This window comes from Eretmochelys imbricata, chromosome 17 (genome assembly GCF_965152235.1).
Source record: "Eretmochelys imbricata isolate rEreImb1 chromosome 17, rEreImb1.hap1, whole genome shotgun sequence".
In the NCBI taxonomy this organism is placed as follows: domain Eukaryota; kingdom Metazoa; phylum Chordata; order Testudines; family Cheloniidae; genus Eretmochelys; species Eretmochelys imbricata.
Genome location: NC_135588.1, coordinates 10,304,970 through 10,319,969, shown reverse-complemented (window position 1 = coordinate 10,319,969; position 15,000 = coordinate 10,304,970). Strand labels below are relative to the sequence as shown.

Sequence of the window (15,000 nt, the reverse complement as noted above, 5' to 3'; positions counted from 1 at the left end):
CTTCCTCTCATAAGCCTCATCAGTCGGGACCTACCAAATTCACAGTCCATTTTGGTCAATTTCACGGCCATAGAATTTTAAAAATTGTAAATTTAATGATTGCAGCTATTTAAATCTGAAATTTCACAGTGTTTTAATTGTGGGGGTCCTGACCCAAAAAGGAGTTGTGGGGAGATTGCAAGGTAATTATTGTACGGGGGGTTGCGGTACTGCTACCCATACTTCTGTTCTGCTGCTGGTGGCGGTGCTGCCTTCAGAGCTGGGCAGCTGGAGAGCTGTGGCTGCTGGCAGGGAGCCCAGCTCTGAAGTCAGATCCACCGCCAGCAGCAGTGCAGAAGTAAGGATGGCATGGCATTGTATTGTCACCCTTACTTCTGCGCTGCTGCCTGCAGAACAGCTGCCACTCTCCAGCCGCCCAGCTCTGAAGGCAGTGGATAAGGGTGGCAATACTGCGATCCCCTTAAAATAACCTTGTGACTCCCCAGCAACTCCCTTTTGGGTCAGAACCCCCAATTTGAGAAACGCTGGTCTCCCCTGTGAAATCTGTGTAGTCTAGGGTAAAAGCACACAAAAGACCAGATTTCACAGTCCGTGATGTGTTTTTCATGGCCGAGAATTTGATAGGGCCCTAGTCTTCGGTATTAAAAACTGAATGTGGCAAAGGTCTTTGTTTTATGTCCCAGAGAAAGCACTATGTCCCATGCTACTATAAAAAACCATTACCTTTAACCAATGACTCAAAAGAAGACATGCCATCTCAGTCACCAACAACCCTTTCTACAACATCTTTTTATTCCTGAAGGTCTATCCAAGAACTGATCAGGCACAGTGATATTTTGCATAGAAAACCTGATGAAACTGCAGCTGAAGATTGATGTGACTGCAGACGCATCGATAGGAAGCCTCAGAGATCTGGACATGTAAAACAATTGGGTCTAACTCCATTCCAGAAACAAAAGACTTAAAAAAAAAATCAATTAAGATGGTAACAGACTAGTAATTATAGTCATTCACCAAGTCCAAGAACTTAAAAGCAAGGAAGACAATAGCCATTCAAGAATCAAATACATACTTAATCACAATAACCCTTAACTGAGCCAATAATTGTTTTTTGGTTATCATGATCTTTGTATATGAACAATTTCTTAGAAGCAATTCTATTAAGTGGGAAACTTAAAATATTTGTTAACTGACAATTTGCAGTGAAGTACTTGGAATTCTTTAAATGAATGCATAATATGGATTTTTAGTAAAATTACATGTGAGGTATTGCCCTTGACACTGCTTAGTGTGACAATGTACATATGTAATTATTTTTCAAGACTGTTATGTTTATATTTTGAGTGCTGTTGAAATAGCATTTTTGCTTGGGTCAGAACTAAAGTTTCTTGTGATGAAATATGCTCTTTATAGTTTAAAATGAAGTGTTTACGACTCCATTAGCGCAAGATTATATATCCCTTACTAATCCTTTCTTTGCTTTTATACACTTGGGTTTTGTAAGTGATGGAATAGGTGAACTACATCATTGTTAACTAGTAACTTAAACAGTTTAAAGGACAAGACACCGAAAAGCCCACACCACCATTCATTTTCCCCCCCCTCATATAAAATGGGGGTTTTTGTTTGTTTTTTTTTAAACTACAAAGGATGGACAATTCACTAGGTTAAGTTACAGTGGTACCGTGGTCCATGCAGCAACGGTTCCAACAAAATCCTTCCTGCATTTGATAAGTGTTGATAAATCCCTTTCCTACTACACAGCTAAATTAGACATTCATGGCACATGCAGTACAGATTACAGCAAGTTGTATGCCAGACTGAAGCCTAGATCCCAAATCTGTTCCACATCCAACGTATAACTTGCTATACTACATCATCTCTTAGATAAATCATTGAATCACTGCCTCCTACTGGCCCCAGGTGAAAAATGTGGCCACTAAAAGTACTTTGCATTTTACAGTAGTCATCAGCAGGCCCAAACACTTTATCAAAGGCATTATCCTCATTACACTTGACTTTAGCACAGAAATTGGACTCATCCTGGTCAGAGAGGCTGTGTGGTCTAGTGGATGTGTTACGTGCCTACCACTTTAAAAAAAATTCAAGGTTCTGTTCTGAACTATAAACACATACTTCCATCTGGAAGATGACCCTGTACATATTCCCTTTAAGTCAAGGGAACATTTTGGTGTAGAATGTAGGAGTAGTAGTATTTCTCTTTGAAAAATAGCCTTGGTCAACTCAGTTTTAAAGTGTTCTGACACCATGTTTTTCCTCTGTCAATTTCAATGACATGGCTCCTTCAGATCATGTCTAATTTACACATAGCAGCAGATTCTTGAACATTTTACTGAACTCCTGTGCCCTCCAAGAGTCCGTGTCAAAGTTTACCTGTTTCAAATTTGAGATGTAATATGATTGTTAGGCAGACAGAAGAACTTAAAGCAACATTAGATACTGGTAAATATTTATATTATCATAACACCCAAAGGCCCCAATCGGGACTAGGATCCCCACTGTGCTGGGAACTACTTTTAATTACTATTCCAAGAGTTACTTTATAGTATTTTAGTCACAAGAAGTATTGTCTTCTGAAAATTATGTTATTATCATACTTCATTCTAAAACAAGGTGAGGAATGGGAGTTACAATGGAGCTCAAAGTTAGCCTTTTACTAAAACTGTGATTGTAGACTTAACTATATAGAGGCCAATGCTTCACCCTAACACTTAATGCCAGAACCAGAACGTGTTCTTCCAACACACAGGCCTCTAACATTTGAGAAAGGAGGATCTCTTAACTGGAACCTATGGAAATATCAATATATTCTAAGATACAAGCCAATAAAGCACACCTGTTAGGAGCAAGAGTGGACCTCAAAACAACAACAATAATTAACAGATTAAGGAAATTTAACTACATGGAAAGTTCGAACAGGCAATAACAAGCTGTTTTTAATTTAAGAGAACCAAACTTTCAAATCAGGATATGATTGTGTTTCCCCTGATCCAAACAGTTTAAAGGTGGATGAGTTTTCTACATTTTCCTTTGCCTTTGGGCCAAACCAGTTTTCCAAATGGAAGTTAAGTTCATCAGTTAAATTTGCAACCAGCTTCTCCTGTGCAAAAGCTATTACTTCTCCTAACACAATAATTCAGACCACTGCAGTTCATGGCTAATAATAACTTCTCAAATATCCAACTTTTTGCTATTAACTCACATAAATGTATTCAAGGACCATTGACATGCGTAACATTTTACAATAGTAAAAATAACCATTGACAAACAAGACAAGGCCCTGAGTTTAAAAAATGCATATGTATAGTACAGCTAGATGCAAGTTAGATTGCATAGGCCTTAAGGAAAAGATAGTTTTGAAAGTAAGGCAAGGCACTCAGCAAATATTGATTGAATGGCTGTCCTAGGTGTAAAAGATAACATGGAAGAAGGCACAGAGTTGAGAGTAGACGATAAAGACTGAAAATTTTCAAAAGAAGATTGGGTGGAGCATAGGAAGCAGTGTAGGAAGAAATGATGTCAGATTTGTAGGCAGGAGAGACCTCACATAGAGCTATACAAGTGAGTATTAGCTGCTACTTCCTTCAGAGACTAGAAAATGAACAGGTTATTCCTGTACTAAAGGCACTTAAGATGATGCATTTCATCTTTCCAAGGAGGAAAGTATTCTGCTCGATTTAGCTTTCTTCCTATTCTGGAGACATCTTACAGGACAGATGTTTTGTTAGTAAGCATAAACCTTTCCTGATCCGTAACACCAGTTTCTCTAGTAAATCAAAATTTATCTTTTAAAAACAACTGCTCTGTAATAGATATTTAATTTTATGTTAATTTGGCAAATAAGTTTAGTCTATACTCACCTAATACCAGAGACTAAACCCCAAAACGAAAAAGATACAAGCACCACACAAAAAATGATTCAGACAACTTATCAGAGAATCACCCTCAGTTCAATGACAGGTTTCAGAGTAACAGCCATGTTAGTCTGTATTCGCAAAAAGAAAAGGAGGACTTGTGGCACCTTAGAGACTAACCAATTTGAGCATAAGCTTTCGTGAGCTACAGCTCACTTCATCCGATGAAGCTCATTTCATCCTCACGAAAGCTTATGCTCAAATAAATTGGTTAGTCTCTGAGGTGCCACAAGTACTCCTTTCCTCAGTTCAGTGTTATACTTTCTATGGTCAAGACTGGATTTGGGTGGGAATACTGCTTCTCATTAGAAGAGGAGAGTACTTCTAGAGAGAATAAGAAGTCCTTCCTAGACGTCTACTAGTTGATCCCTATGGTGTTCCTCAAACGTCTTTGTTCTGAAGCTTTTTCTGTTCATCTTTAAACCTAAGCACCAATATTACCCATGATGCTGAAGGTTTTAGTTGTATGAGAATGCTACACAAAGCAACACCTTTGTACAAGAGCTTTAAAAATCCTTACACATCACTTCACATAACTGCACCACCCACTTTCAAGTCCTGCATTCCCTACACCTTATAAAATTACCCTGCTAGGGCACTGGAGTGTGTAGGGAATACATCAAGTTATATGAATGAACAGAGCACCAAGCCACAATATAGGAATTCAGAATGTTTACACAGAAGATGAATTGAAAAAATGCAATCTCCCTTAAAAATGATAATAATCCTTAATTTCATTTAAATAAAGTCAACAACTGAAAAATCCAAGTCAACATATGAAAAGCATAATCAGACAACATAATCCTTGCTTTGCAACAGTGACTGGTCACTTTTTACTGCCAGACAAATCGATATCCACCCTGCAGAAAAATAAACCACAAAACAGAATGCTAGATTCGTTTCATTTCAAAAGGTTCCTGCACCACTAGACTCTCCCCTAAAGAAGAGACTTCATTGTTACAGCAATTAGCATTCCCACACCCCAGCAAAATGCAAGCAAAGAAAAAAAATGCTATGAAAGGGTAATCTAGCCATTTCGCAGCTTCTCCTCCTTACTCCACCCAGTCTCTTCTCTGCTCAATGGCTGCACCCAGCATCCATAAACATGGTCAAATCAAACGAAAACACAAAAACAATAGCCCTGCAAACAAACTAGATAGCGGCAACAAAACCTTTTGTTAAATACATATTTTCTTTGTTTAGCTCCTTAGCATATTTTCCTGTTTTTCAGAGCCACTTTAAAGGCAAATTATATATTTTGGTAGGAGACCCTCCCTCTTCTGAAAGCCAGTTGAATGCTGCACAATTGTTTCATAAATGACAAATCATTGTGAACAGATTCTTCTCCCCATCTCATAAAACTAAAATGTATATGTACCATTTTGCCATAATATACACCCTGAACCCTCCACACACACACAGATGATTCAATCAGGTTAATAAATCTAAACATATCATCACTTACGATTATTTTGCAGTCATACAGTTCAATGAAGGCTTTTAATATAGCTTCAGTAACCTACCACCACCCTGGCTAGGTAATTCATTATGAATTGATTTGACCTGCAACAACCAAGCCCTGCTGCAGCATTATCAGCAGAGAAATTTTACCACAGCTAGTATGGCAAAGGAGGAGGGGGTGTCACATTATTGTTGTATCAAAGGCCAAGCACACTATCTCCTTCACCCTACACACATAAAATTTACACCCACAAAACTGAGTCACCCCAACTTTTTATGACTGTAAAAAAGACGACACCACTCTCAACCCCTCACCCCCCCCAAAACTGCCTGCATATAAACTCCATCCTGCACAAAAGCCAATAGCAGCAGGAAAGATTCCTACTTAGATTTCCATCCTTTCTCCCATCCACCTATTTTTGTCCTAAAAGCCATTTTAATGCCAGGTACTAGGCAGGGGTTTGACCCGCCCAAAAATGAGAGATTTAGACCTCCCTCCTCCATTTCTGCTGCAGCTGGTTCTGAAGGTCTGACCCGCCTCCTAGCAATGTTTTTTTCCTTACTAAATCACTGCAAGGAGGTGGGGGCGGGTGGGAAACTGACTCAAAATAAAGGCTAGACCTCTCCTCTCTAGTAGCAATCCTGGTTTTGCTGCTAGTGCTGCGGCTGGTTCCGAAGGTCTGGGCCACCTCCTAACAAATCTCAAAGGGAACAAGAGAAGGAACAAACAAAACTAGACCCTCTAAGGGACTTTTTTTTGGGGGGGGTGGGGGGGAGTTTACATGACACACACACCCCACCCTCCTCACCCCCAATATATATATATATTTTTACACTACCAGTCTCCTGTCCGGCCCATCAGCCCTATCTTCTCCTTGCTGGTTTCTTGTTAAGTCATTAGGGGAAGGGGAGAACTAAAGGCCTGAAGGGGGGAGGGGAGAGACACCCCAGAGAGAGGGAGCTGGAGCCAACCCAGAAGGGGCACATCTCTTCCTCACCCCCTTGTCTGGCCCACCCCCGCCCTGTTTTCCTGTTAAATCACCGGGGGGGGGGCTGAGACCCAGTGATGGGGGGGGCTGCCTCCCCTCACACCCCCAGTGCAGCGGAGAAGGGGATGGGAGCTCCCCCCCTTGTCCTCCCACTTCGCCCTGCCCCCCCCTTCCCTCCCTCCTCACCACCAACGGGCGCGGCAGCCATTTTGAGAGCCGAGCTGGAGAGAAGGAGGGAGGGGGCACGGGAGGAGGGAGGCGCACGGACCGCAGGGCCTGGCTCGCACCGCCGCTCCCGGATTCGGGGGGGACGGACCCTGCTGGGGGCGGAGAGGGGCGCTCCCCCGGACGCGGCCTTACCCGCGCCGCCGCCGCTTCTCCTCGGTCCCGGAGGCCGGTGCCGCCCGTCGCTCCCATTCACCAGCGCTGAGCCCTATGGAGCGGGTGGGGGTGGCGCTACGGGGGCCGGTGGGGGTGCGGGGGAGGAGAGGGAGGGGGGTCTCGGCAGGCTCCGACCCGCTCTCGCCGCCGCCGCCGCTCCGGCTCCTCGGTCTGTCAGTAGCGCCCCGGCCGCCAGGAGGGAGGGAGGGAGGGAGCAGCTCGGCCCGCCGCACTCACTGCGCATGTGCAGGAGGGAGGGCGGGGACAGGAGCCTAGAGACCATCTTGGGAAGCTAAAGCTGAGGCTCGCGTCCCGGCGTGCACCGCGCCCTCCCTCCTCTCCCGGCATGCACCGGGGGCAGCCCCTTCTTCAAACATCTCCCAGCCCAAGTACCAATATCTCCCGCATCCCCCACTTCCAGGCCGTAGCCGACCCTCCACATCCTATCCTCCAGCAGCCCTCCCCACCCTTTCCCCCCAGTATGCCCTCTCTGCCAGCCCCACACACCCCATCCTCCAGTATCTCCCAGCCCCACACACCCAGCCCCCAGCAAACCCATTCCTGCACACCCCAGCATCCCGCACACCCCATCCTCCAGCATCTACCAGCCACACACACCCAGCCCCCAGCAAACCCATTCCCAACCCCAGGCCTGCACACCCCATCCTCCAGCATTCCCCACGCCCAGCCCCACACACCCCGTCCTCCAGCATCTACCAGCCCCAAACACCTTCATTCTCAAGCCCACAAACTTCCTCCCTATCGTTCTCCATTGCCATCTCCACACCACACACTCCATTTCTCAGCATATCCGACTCCCAGCCCCACAGAACGCCTGTCCCCTGCGCAAAAGAGATAGGGTTGTCAGTTTGAGAGGACTATCTTGTGACATTCCATACAACTCTTCCCTGACATGCCCACTCTCAACACCCATCTCCCACACATCAGAAAGTGACTGCTCTCCAGTCTCTAGTTAAGTGCATATTTTCAAGTAGACTGCCAGAGATGCATGTGCAAAATCCCAGTTTGTGTTCACATGTAACTATAGATTTTTATCCAGCCATGGGCCCATGCATTTATTTATGTTTACTTACTTATTTGGATTGAAATTCAACATAAAAGAATGCCTAGCTGAAACTCTAGGCACCCTTGACAGTAATTATAAATACAACATGAAAATAATTATGAAGGTGAAACAGGAGCATGGGTCGCTACATAACAATTATTAGTCTGCATACATATTACAGATCAGAACCTTCCATTTCTCACATTTCCATTAAGTCAGCCTCAGCTCTGCCAAAGGCCCACTCAGAGAAATGGGCTTTGCAGCATGCCTGGAAGAGCAACAGAGTTGAGCTATTTTGGACCAAAAAGGGGAGCAGCTCCCTCCTTTTTGTATTGAGGAGCTCCAGCTCAGATGCCTCTACTGATCTCAACTGCAGCACTATGGCACGTAAAAAGCAGCAGTATCTCAGGTAGGAAAATCCTAGATCATTTAGGACTTTATAGGTCAAAATCAATACCTTATATTTCACTTTGAATCCAAGAGGCAGCTAGTGCAGATCCCAGAGCAGCGGTGTCATGGAGGTTGTATGGTGCATGTCAAATAATGTGCTCATAAAGTAGTCACACATTTTTGTGCGCTCATGGATACTTCCCAAGGGACAAAAAATCAGGTAGACTCACAAAATCTTATTAGAAAAATGTATTCAAATTGGATTGACTATGAACCCTGTAGACTGAATATTGGTTCAAGGACAATAAACACAAGGTAATGATAAATAGCATTGTATTAAGTTGTGGGAGGGTTCCAGTGTAGGTATTCCAGGGATCAGTTTGAGGTTCAATGTTATTTTTTATTAACCTTTTAATTAATTATCTGGAATACGTAGTTTAAATCATTTTAATATTTGCAAATGATGCTAAACTGAGAAGAGTTGCAAATACTTGTGAAGAGACAAATATTAAAAAGGGACATGAAGAAGGTAGCAATATAGGAAGAGGGTAACATAATTAAAACCACCATGGAAAATGTATCTTAAATAGTACAAATTGCTAATACCTATGGAGAAAAATAATTTGAAACATACACTAAATGGGAAGAAATCTGGGAAACAGTAGTACTTAAAGAAAGTAAGGGTGGTAGTAGCAGTCAGCTAGATGTGAGTTTGCAATGTGGTGTGGCAACATCTTCACGGATTAGGAACATCAGGTTCATTGGAACATCAGGTTCAGCTGCTGTGCGGAAAAAATCCCCAGAGCTAAGTTGTCACTGTTCCTTTCTGGTTGGTGTTGCATTTGGTCTCACCACAAGGAGATGGATGGCATGGTATGTTAATTCTGGCTTGGGTGAAATCTGTTGCTGAATCAGCAGTATATTTAACAAGTGAGCTTGCCCTCAGGACCTAAGGTCACTAGATCTGAAAGAAGCATGCACATCATTCATGACCCTTACCTCCTTTTGATTTGAGATCTAGGGACTCGGCAAGTCTCAGCACATCCTGCTGAGATACACTCATACCAGCCTAGAGCAATATGAGAGAGTAATAATACTTGTCTGCGGTATTATTATAGCTATGTTGGTCCCAGGATATGAGAGAAACAAGATAGGTGAGGTAATATCTTTTATTAAACCAACTTCTGTGGGTAGACAATCTGTCTGATCTTGTATTTAGCTTGGCCATTCTGGTTACCTTCTCCAGACCTGAGGAAGAGCTCTGTGAAGCTAAAAAGCTTGTCCCTTCCACCCACAGAAGTTGGTTCAATAAAAGATATTGTTTCACCTAGCTTGTCTCTCTCTGTAATAAAACTTGGCACTTAAATAGCATCTTTAAGCCAGACATCTCAAAGTCCTTTACAAAAACTTGTTAATTAAGTTGCAGTATTTAATTGTGAAGTTGGTAAGTGTTGATAGCTATGTTTCGTGGAAGTAAACTGAGGCACAGATTTCAGAGCAGCAGCCGTGTTAGTCTGTATCCACAAAAAGAAAAGGAGGACTTGTGGCACCTTAGAGACTAACCAATTTATTTGAGCATAAGCTTTCGTGAGCAACAGCTCACTTCATCAGATGCAACGGAGAGGCACAGAGAGATTGTGTGCCTTGTCCACTAGTTTCCTGCAAGTAAGTAGCAGAAGTGGGCATAAAATCCAGAAAAGTTAAGACCCAGTTTCCTGCTCTGCCCATTTACAACACTCCTTTCTCAGGATTTATACCCCAACAGCCAAATTCTGTGCTCAGTTACACCCATGCAATCGCCATTGACTTCACTGGCTTACCTGAGTGTCAGTGACAGCAGACTCTAGCCTAGGTGCTTAACAACATATCTTGTGTGGGGTAAATGACAAAGAGCTGAGCTGGTAATAAACAGAATCAGTGCAACCGCTTGATTATAATATGTCAAGCTGAAAAACAGAAAGAACCTTGTTATTACAAGAAATGTTATAGAGAGCTAAAGTCACCCCTTTTGTTGGCCGGCATAACTCCATAGTCCCACCCATTTTACACCATGCCTGAATTTGGTCCATTCTTTTACGTAGAGACTGTCCAGTTTGACCAATGTACATGGCAGAGGGGTATTGCTGGCACATGATGGCATATATCACATTGGTGGATGTGCAGGTGAACGAGCCTCTGATAGTGTGGCTGATGTTATTAGGTCCTATGATGGTGTCCCCTGAATAGATATGTGGGCACAGTTGGCAACGGGCTTTGTTGCAAGGATAGGTTCCTGAGTTAGTGGTTCTGTTGTGTGGTATGTGGTTCTTGGTGAGTATTTGCTTCAGGTTGGGGGGCTGTCTGTAGGCAAGGACTGGCCTGTCTCCCAAGATCCACCAATGTGATATATGCCATCATGTGCCACCAATGCCCCTCTGCCATGTACATTGGTCAAACTGGACAGTCTCTACGTAAAAGAATAAATGGACACAAATCAGATGTCAAGAATTATAACATTCATAAACCAGTCGGAGAACACTTCAATCTCTCTGGTCACGCAATTACAGACATGAAGGTCGCTATCTTAAAACAAAAAAACTTCAAATCCAGACTCCAGCGAGAAACTGCTGAATTGGAATTCATTTGCAAATTGGATACTATTAATTTAGGCTTAAATAGAGACTGAGAGTGGCTAAGTCATTATGCAAGGTAGCCTATTTCCCCTTGTTTTTTCCTACCCCCCCCCCCCCGACGTTCTGGTTAAACTTAGATTTGTACTGGAAATGGCCTACCTTGATTATCATGCACATTGTAGGGAGAGTGGTCACTTTGGATGAACTATTACCAGCAGGAGAGTGAGTTTGTGTGTGTGGTTTTTGGAAAAAAAAAAAGGGGGGGGGGTGAGAATACCTGGATTTGTGCTGGAAATGGCCCACCTTGATTATCATACACAATGTAAAGAGAGTGGTCGCTTTGGATGGGCTATTACCAGCAGGAGAGTGAGTTTGTGTGTGTGGTTTTTGGAAAAAAAAAAAAAGGGGGGGGGGGTGAGAAAACCTGGATTTGTGCTGGAAATGGCCCACCTTGATTATCATACACATTGTAAGGAGAGTGATCACTTTAGATAAGCTATTACCAGCAGGAGAGTGGGGTGGGAGCAGGTATTGTTTCATGGTCTCTGTGTATATAATGTCTTCTGCAGTTTCCACAGTATGCATCCGATGAAGTGAGCTGTAGCTCACGAAAGCTTATGCTCAAATAAATTGGTTAGTCTAAGGTGCCACAAGTACTCCTTTTCTTTTGAGTATCATCAGTTAGTCACTTTCCCCTTTCACTTATTTGGTCTTTTACATAGCAATAGGAAAGATAAAACAATATACAAACAAAAAACAAATTATGAAATGTGATTGTAAAACTGCTAAAACACCAGGGTCACTTGGTGTAAGTGTAGAATATAAAGCTTCTTTTGACTTATTTTTTTAATTGAGTAGATTGCAAATTGAGAGTCCCTTTTAAGTTCTAAAGGCTCCTTGTACTTTATACCCAGAGCAGCTGATATGACAACTATTTCTAAAGGCAATTCTAGGGATCCACAATGTACCAAAAGCATAAAAGTCATTCACTATTACAGCTATGAATACTAGAACTAACAGTGAGGTAGATGGTATGATGGTTAGTATACCAGCTTTGAACTGAGGAGACAAGAGTTCAAATCCTAACTTAAAGGGAAAGCAGTTTTGTGGGTCTTATCCTGTGCTCTATTTCTGGTTTCAGAGTACAAGCCGTGTTAGTCTGTTTCTGCAAAAAGAACAGGAGTACTTGTGGCACCTTAGAGACTAACAAATTTATTTGAGCATAAGCTTTCGTGGGCTACAGCCCACTTCATCGGATGCATAGAATGTAACATATAGTAGGATATATATATATATATACAGGTAAGTTGGAAGTTACCATACAAACTGTGAGAGGTTAATTAGCTAAGATGAGCTATTATCAGCAGGAGAAAAAAAACTTTTGTAGTGATAATCAAGATGGCCCATTTAGACAGTGGACAAGAAGGTGTGAGGATACTTAACATGGGGAAATAGATTCAATATGTGTAATGACCCAGCCACTCCCAGTCTCTATTCAAACCCAAGTTAATGGTATCTAGTTTGCATATTAATTCAAGCTCAGCAGTTTCTCTTTGGAGTCTGTTTTTGAAGCTTTTCTATTGCAAAAAGGCCACCCATAAATCTTTTACTGAGTGGCCAGAGAGGTTGAAGTGTTCATCACAAGGGTGTATTGTTATTATTGTACAGTTTTGCATAACTGACTATTCTTGCATTCAGGAGAGCTAGGCTAGCAGGCATATTACAGGTCCGGTTTGAGATGCAAAAGCCAAGCTGGGTTTAATTAGTACTTGCTTTTGCTGTATTTAGCTCAGGTCTCTAGTATGAGTCACTCATTTGCTCAAAACTAAATGCACTCATGTGCTAAAACAAAAATTTAAAAACTACAATGAAGGCCCCAACCATTCGAAGAGCTCCTTGCAGGTGTATTCCTGCTGCCACGTGGAACCTCACTGACTACCATGGAGGTCTGTGTGGATCTAATCGCAGGATTGGGGCTTATTGTTAAAGTATATTGATTTCAATGTTGAAAAGGGCAGTGTCCGTTCAAAATAATGTATCAGAACAAATTTCCTTACTTCTGTTAGTTATAACACCTGAGATTATTAACACTAAAATGCTTTTAGACCAACTTAATTAGTCTGAATTTCCCGACATGCATTTTTCGTTTAATTTTCACTATTTACACTGTTGACTTTTTTTATTTCACTCATCTTGAGCAGTGAAAACAGATCAGTCATTTTTTGACTTGATTTTGATTTATACTAAGGTCCCCTTACACTGCATTGGAATTGCAGTAATGTCTTGAAGTGGGTGCAAATGTAATTTACACCTGTTTTAAGGAACCTTTGTACTGCTAGATGAGTGTAAAAAATAATGTTTCTTTTGCTTCTAGTCACTTCCACTTTCATGTTCTCATGTACTAGCAAGATGCTGCAAAGCTTGGGTTTCAAACAGTGAAGGGAATGTTGATATCCAGAAAGAAAATATCTACATTGTTTGTTTGTATTTGTTTTTAATTTATGAAAATATTCAGTGTATATTTGTTTTTATAAAACATTTTCACTGTAACTAAACTTAAATTTTCAGCCTAAGCTACATGACATTGCTCTTCTACATCCAGGATTTCCACTGCAGCTACATGATAGCAGGTAAATTGTGTCAGCATCTGTGAAGTACTGTGCATTAACTCTAGGCATCCTGTATTTTAAGGAAAACATTTGCCAACAAATCTAGACTATGTGGGTCCAGTTCAGGCCTGATATAAACTGATGCAACTCCACGACTGACTACAGTAAGTTACACCTACTAATATCAGGCCTGAATTTGACTCTACATCTATACTCCCACTTCTTCTTCTCTCTTTTTACTACCCCATTACCATAGTATCTGAGCACCATGCAAAGAAAACAATATTTATTTCAGGGAAATCTTGAACATGGTATCTTCCAGTCAAAACATACCTCCCTCCTTCTCCTTCCAAAGTAGTTCTCTCTAAGGTACAGGGTGAGTGATATTCCAGAAACTAGCCAACCAAGAGAACTTGTTATGGGGCAAAATTTTCCAACCTTTTTTCATGCCCAATGAAAAAGTCACTCTGCAAACTCTGAGTGTTAGTAGACATGGAGCATTATCTCATTTTAACCTCTGAAAATACTAACCATTATCTGATATCATGTTTTTCATATTTAGATATTCGAAGTAAATCTTACTGTCTGTTTTATATTATGAGTCCAAGGGTCATTGGCTCAGATTCTTCAGAGTGCTGACTAGTGGTATAAGGACAGGCTCTTAGAAGTTGCATAGGCCAAGATCCTCAAAAGTTTCATTGAAGTAAGGAGCCAAAATGCCTTTGAGGATCTGGGCCTAAGAGACTTGTTCATGGTCATAAGAGAGTCAGCACAAGAGCCAAGGAATGGACCGGGGAATTCTAAGCATTCCTGTCTCCTAGATTTGTCTTTCATATCTCTCTAAAAGTGACATTGTTTGTGACACTCGTAATATCATCAGATAGTGGGAACCAGTTTTTTCATCCTATGTAAACTGCTGGAAATGGCCCACCTTGATTATCACTACAAAAGGTCCCCCCACCCCCGCTCTCCTGCTGGTAATAGCTCACCTTAAGTGATCACTCTCCTTACAGTGTGTATGGTAACACCCATTGTTTCATGTTCTCTATTTATATAAATCTCCCCACTGTATTTTCCACTGAATGCATCCGATGAAGTGAGCTGTAGCTCACGAAAGCTTATGCTCAAATAAATTTGTTAGTCTCTAAGGTGCCACAAGTCCTCCTTTTCTTTTTGTGATCTTTTAGAATGTCAGCAGAAGAAACTGGAGTTAGCTTTCTTGAAAGCACCGTCTACATTTATATTCCTATGGAAACCCTTAACAGATAGACTCCACACCGGTATTAAAGTAGAAACTCAAGTGTATCCAGTGAAGCGGGTGTGGTCACAATTAGCTAAACACCTGACTTTCTGTGACAAGCTCCTACTCCTTTATATTGGATGATAATCCATTAATGGCCCCTCAGTAACAAACCAGGTCTCCCTGCTGTCCAGAAAGTGATACAATCATGTTAATAATACAAAGACCTGATATAATCAGGCTTGCCTAGAAGGATTGTTTGTCCCAGCAAGTGTATTCAGTAAGAAAGACTAGTAACGGGAACATACTAGGAGCAA

The 15,000-nt window shown here is 41.9% G+C and overlaps 1 protein-coding gene across 1 annotated transcript in view; it reads right to left on the bottom strand.

Moving 5' to 3' along the window:
• PAFAH1B1 (platelet activating factor acetylhydrolase 1b regulatory subunit 1) overlaps window positions 1–6,963 on the bottom strand; it is a 64,433-nt gene extending 57,470 nt beyond the window's left edge. Inside the window, exon 1 of the mRNA XM_077836424.1 lies at window positions 6,746–6,963. The gene's annotated coding sequence lies outside the window, so the exon portion shown is untranslated. The remainder of the gene's footprint in view (window positions 1–6,745) is intronic.
• Between the last annotated feature and the right edge of the window lie 8,037 nt (window positions 6,964–15,000).